General features: G+C 49.7%; 1 protein-coding gene across 2 annotated transcripts in view; it reads right to left on the reverse strand.

Annotated features, from left to right (window-relative positions):
• PER1 (period circadian regulator 1) overlaps positions 1 to 4721 on the reverse strand; it is a 41500-nt gene extending 36779 nt beyond the window's left edge. For both annotated transcript variants that reach the window (XM_048516362.1, XM_048516368.1), the window contains exon 1: positions 4622 to 4721. The gene's annotated coding sequence lies outside the window, so the exon portion shown is untranslated. The remainder of the gene's footprint in view (positions 1 to 4621) is intronic.
• Positions 4722 to 6000: the final 1279 nt, after the last annotated feature.

Below are 6000 nucleotides of genomic sequence, written 5' to 3' on the forward strand. Positions count from 1 at the left end.
GAGGCTTATTTCTGCTTGGGGCTACACTGACAATTATTTGCTTTCCGTTGACAAAGGAACTTAGTAGCAGGAAATGCAAATGAAGAACAGGGAAACAAATTCACCGCAGATGCCTGGAAAAGTGAGCGGCAGGACGCAAGTCTCCCTAACCTTCATAAAGAAGCGATCTAGCACACAGGTGTCAAATTCGCGGCCCTCCAGATATTATGGACTACAGTTCCCATCATCCCCTGCCAGCTGGCAGGGGGAGATGGGAACTGTAGTCCATAACATCTGGAGGGGCGTGAGTTTGACACCTATGCAGCAGTGTCTGAGCAGGAGACGTTCCCACCTGAACAATGCACTTTTCACGAGCCACAGAACTCAACGATTAGGCAAGAAAAGGAGCTTTTGGTACAAGATGACCACAGGCCACAAGAAGGAATTCAAAAGACCCAGGTCAGATGTCAGTTTTCAGGTACCGCAAGTTAACCAATTGCTAACTGCAGCTTGAGCTATTTCCATCGACCTGGCCTATGGCTGCACCTTTTTGGGACACCTGAACAATCGGTCGGCTGCGTTGCTCTCTTTCGTTGACAAAATGCTCACTTGCGTTTCCTTCGTCGGGGCAGACAAAACTGCCAAAGGATGTACTAATGGCCACAGGCATCTATGGCTTTAAAAGGGGGTTAGCCAGATTAACGGAGGAGTGGCTTCTAGCCATGGTGACTACAAGAGAACCTCCACGATCCAAGGCAGTCTACCTCTGAATTTTAGTGCCCCAAGGCAACATATGGAGAAGGCCTCTGCCTCTATGCCCTCCAGAGAAACTGATTGGCTGCTGCTTAAGACAAGATGGTGGACTATCTGTCTGAACCAGGAAGGCTTTTCAGATATGCTGAATAATGTTTATTTGTTTACATTTATTCCTGGCCCTTTACCACACTCTCAGGGCGAGTGAAAATAAAATAAAAAACTCTACAAAATCTGATCCAAGAATGATAAAAATTACAATAAAACCCCATCCTAAATGCCCTGAAACAATCTAAAACCTCAAACACCGACCCCACCCACCCACAAAAATGGGAGAGGTGAACAGAACCTCAGCAGACCCCTCCAAGTGAAGGGGCTCAGTCAAACGACCAGGTGATGAAACTCCAAGAGAGTAGGTGCCTAGCAAACATTCTGGAGGGTGGATATTCCATGGTATGGGGGCCACTGTTGAGAAGGCCTTCCGGGATGCCCCCACTCATTGTTCTACATTGGGAGGGAGGCAATATTGACCATTTCTTGGTCGCTAACTTGCCTACGTGGGCACAAATTGCACCCTGTTACAAAACCAGGACAATTAAAAGGTCAGCACAATAGCTTGTTTGCCACGAGTAAAACCACGTTTCCCTCTCCAAACCAAGCAGCTCCCCACCCACGGCCCCTAACTCTCCCCCTCTGTGCACCCACCCACTCAGATAAACCCCAGGGCCGCACAGCGAAGCAGGTGAAGCCCCGGTGAGATAACATGACTCACTCTGGCGAGGAATATTACATGAGCGCAAAACCCCAGCAGGCCCCTCTCGCAAGATGCTCTCGCTTCCCTGCCCCGTTATTACATAATATCAGCGGATAGCCGGTGCCACACACAATTCCTAAGCAGCAGTTACCTAATCACTGCGTTCTTACGAAAGACGCACGCAGGTAAGGACGCCGGCCTGGACCGGCATAAGGCACAACACTATTTCCCCGGGTTCCCGGCACCCGCAGAAATCAGACACGCGCAACTTTCAAGAAAGAGTATTTCAGATGGCAGGACCTGCTGTTGTCCGTCGCTCTAATCTCTTTCAGCCATCTGAAGCTGCGAGAAGGGAGGCTTCGACTTCTGCCCACTAGCGGTAAGAAAACCAAACAGGCAGCGCCCCAGATCTCAGAGGCGCACGCAGGTGGGGAATACAACACCCGAGCCCAGGGAACGCACGATGCTGCACAACAAACACAGCAAAAGCTGTTCCGGTTTCTACACACACAACCCTGGGATCCCTACCTGCTTGTAAATGTGCACAGCCTGAGTTTTCAAGAGCCAGACTGAAACCAATTTAAATAGGAACAACACACCAATCAGCTGATTATTTTTTTTTGCAAACACGCTACTTAGTACTACCGCTCTAGCCTGACCTACAATAATCAGCTTCTCCTGATCTCCCTGTGCCCTCGTTGTATTGCTTTATCCCTCGATTCACCTAAGAGATGTCTTGCTCTTGATCCTTCCCGTACTGGGATGCTTTCTTGCTCTCCTGTGCTTAAATGATCTCTCTGTACAGAAACACACTTGACACAAATACCTCTGGTCCAAATCCCCCACTCCCCATGAAAGTAGAACTCCCTAAGGAGCCTTTCAACAGACCAACAGACCACTGGTCCCAAATGATATAGCCTAGAAGTGGTACAGTCCTGCTGCGTGGCATATCCAGACCATGCTCACCCCAGGCTACCTTTCCACTCTTTTCCCACCAGACCCCTTTTCCTAGACGTCTGATAATACATCATTGTTGTTGTTGTTGTTATTCACAACTTTCACGTCTAACTTTTCTGCCAAAGGCATCAGCTACCTTTCCTCAAGAGCATCCTGACTGGAGTCCTTCAATCTGCCTGAATGTTCTCCCCAAAACAAAAATGCCCCTCCCTTTTTTATCTTCCCCGCTTCTCATAGTGTGAATTCCTGACATCGTCCAATTATCTGCAACGCCCCCATTGTCCCTTTCTGAAACCCAGGCTGCTGAACAATTAAACGCACACCCCCTCCAAACATTTATCTCGGCTCTCTTTTTTATATATAGGAGTCGTGAGGCTACATAGAAAGAGACAATGGGGATTGTTCGTTGACATGTTTATCAAAAACACAAATAAAATCTTTAGTAAAGACCAAACTATTCAGGCTGAAGACTCCTCCTTACATGAATGTTTGGATATGAAACCAGCTTCCTTTAGTAAAGTTCATGTACAATGCATTTGGGGGAAAAGGTGGGGGGGGGGACTTTGAAAATATTAGCATGGAACAGCCTGGCATAAACCCAACCTGTGCCTCCCAATTTTCCTCCGGTGCCTCAACCCCAATCAACTTTCTCCCTCCATCCCATCCAACCTCCACCATTTAACCCTCTTTTCTTTTTTTCTTGGAGGTCACACTTAGTTCTGCTTCTCAGACCTCCCCGGCTTGTTCGGCCCCCTACGGTCCTTAATGCCTTTTTCCTTCACATCCCATTTCTTTACTGCCCACCCAAAACCAGTTCAGGGTCTGCGACCTGTGGCTCTCCAGATGTTCATGGACTAAAATTCCCATCAGCCCCTGCCAGCATAGCCAATTGGCCACATTGGCAGGGGCTGATGGGAATTGTAGTCCATGAACATCTGGAGAGCTGCAGGTTGCAGACCCTGTCTCTTTTTGAACCCCTCACAACCCAAAATCCCATCTTCCCAACCACAAGATCCCCAAGTCCCCTTCCTATCCTGAACCACTCCCTTCCTCAGCAACCTCCCTTAATTTTCTGACCCCACCCAAAGCCTTCCCCTCCCCGATTTCTCTACACACACCCCCACTCTAAATGCCCTCACCTTTGCTCAAGCCCCCCTACTCAACATGCATCATGTTAATAGGCTTTGGTTCAGTTCTATTTTTAGACCTCTGATTGATTCTACAACCCTAAATGCTGCTGGATTGTTTACTGACTGTCCCTTGAGCCTTTCAATTGTGTTGACTCACTCTGTGTAATCTGCCTTCAGCCCAAGTGAGGAAAAGCAAACTGCAAGTGACATAATTAAAATTAAGCCCCAATCTGGAATTTCTCCTAGGGAACCCCGCCCTATCCCTTCTCATCTCCCACTCCAAGATGTTTTCTAACATTCTCTCTTCCTTCTATTTCTACAGCCTTCATTTCTTCCATTTTTGCCTGCCCCTAGCTACCAAATCATATCCTTTCTGGGGTTCCTGACACCCATTTTCTTCACCCATCCCAATATTTTCTCCCACCCAACTCAAACCCTACAACCCCCCCCCCCCCCAATTTCCCAATAGGCACTCCTCCCCCACCCTTCTCTTCCCTCCTTGTGGGACAATATTCAACTCTGGATTGGGAAACCCCCGGAGGAGATTTTTTGCAGCCCTGTGGAGAGAGAATTCAGCAGAGTCACAATTTGTTACTCTAGGGACTTAGGTTTGCTTTGAAGCTTTGGCTGGCTTTATGGTATTAACAGTTTGCCCTCCAAAGCTTTTCCTCCAGGGAAACTGATCTCTAGTATGGAATTCAGCTGGATTCCGGGAGAACTCCAGGCTCCACCTGGAAACTGGCAACCCTGCCCCTCCTTTCTCAAAAGCCACCCAGAATTCCCTTTCGTCGCCTGAGACCTAGCCTGCCCCAATGGCCCCCCCTAAGCCCCACTCCTCCACCTCAAGCCCTTCGCCACTGTGACCCACTTGGACCCCAAACTCTCCTCCCCACAAGCTGCCCTCCCTGATCCCACCCCATAAGCGATCTTCTTTCCTCTACTTTTTTTTCCCCTGGCGCCCAATTGCCGCCCTCCAGGATCCTGCAATTGCCCTATTAGGATCCTGCATTTGCCCTATTAGGTCCCGCCCCCCTTCAGCTCCCCTTACTTCAACAGCCGACCCTCTCCTGCGACCTTCCGCTCAGCCCAAGAATCCAGACGTGCGCTCTCGGCTCAGGCACCATGCACCCGTCTGCGTGAGTTGCAATACCGTTGGGCACGCCCCCTCACTCCCGCCTTCCCATTGGCCGACTCGGTGACCACTCTCCGCCCCCTTTCCCCCGCCGGCTCCCATTGGATGTTCTCTCCCGGACGTCATCCCCAGGCCGCCGCATCATTGGTCACCCAGCCCCGCGACATGCACAAAGACACGTGAAGCGAAGCCTGTCCCTGCGCAGGTGCGCCCCCTCCCGGAGCGCTTGACTCCGGTCGGCCTCGGCGCGTCTCTGATTGGGTGGCTGCGCGGCAGCATGCTAAGGTCCGCGTGCTCCGGCCGCGCCCTCCTCCTGCACCGATTGGCTGGGCCCTCCTATCAGGCTCCCGATTGGCTCGCGCAGGCCCGGCCCGCAGCAGAAGGAAAAACGTGCGGGAAGGGCTCACGAGGCGGCTGCTGCTGCGACTGTTTACAATCCTCGGAGAGTGCGCAAGGGGGCGTGGCAGGAGTGGGGGCGTGGCCTCCGCTGGAAAGCTGTTGTGGCAGAGGGGGCGGGGCTGTGCTGGTGCCGAGAGTCTTTGAAGACTAGAGCAAAATCCTTCCCAAGGTCTGCAACCTGCGGCTCTCCAGATGTTCATGGACTACAAATCCCATCAGCCCCCGCCATGCTGGCAGTTGGCCGCATGGCAGGGCTGATGGGATTATGATCCAGGCTATCGGAAAGCTCCCCTTTCGATCAAACCCGCCCAGACTATGAAAGTTGCAGGACTACATTTTAAAACTTTACTTCTCCTGTCGCTAATGCACCTTGAAAATGCAACAGTCTATACTCGCAGTTTATAGGAAAGTGCTGCTTATATAACACAAGACTGTTGTGACTATTGTGACATAAACATGTGTAAAACCTCACACAAAATGTCGTATGCCTCACGTGCCTGTCTAATTATATCCATGCATATCTGGTGCCTGTATACACGAAAAGGGTAGCGCTTATTTTATTTAAAATGTTTTAACGCTGCCTTCCGCAGCTGGAGTCCACAAGTTGGCAGGGACAGAAACATTTGAGCAATTAAAAATAAAAGTTAAAAAAAATTCTAATTATAAAATTCAGTGAGAGAAACACATAACTAGAAAGAGGGCCAGCAACTGTTACCGGGGGTATGCCAGATGAAACGAACAAAAATACACTATACATAAATGAGTTTATAAAACATTTATTTTGCAAAGGAAAAAAACCCTGATTTATGCTTCAATTAGCCCACTAAATTGAATGTGTGGTCTTTCATAAAGCATGCATATAATTGATTGGGCACATACACACACCCTACATGATA

Source organism: Sphaerodactylus townsendi, linkage group LG15 (genome assembly GCF_021028975.2).
Source record: "Sphaerodactylus townsendi isolate TG3544 linkage group LG15, MPM_Stown_v2.3, whole genome shotgun sequence".
Lineage (NCBI taxonomy): Eukaryota > Metazoa > Chordata > Lepidosauria > Squamata > Sphaerodactylidae > Sphaerodactylus > Sphaerodactylus townsendi.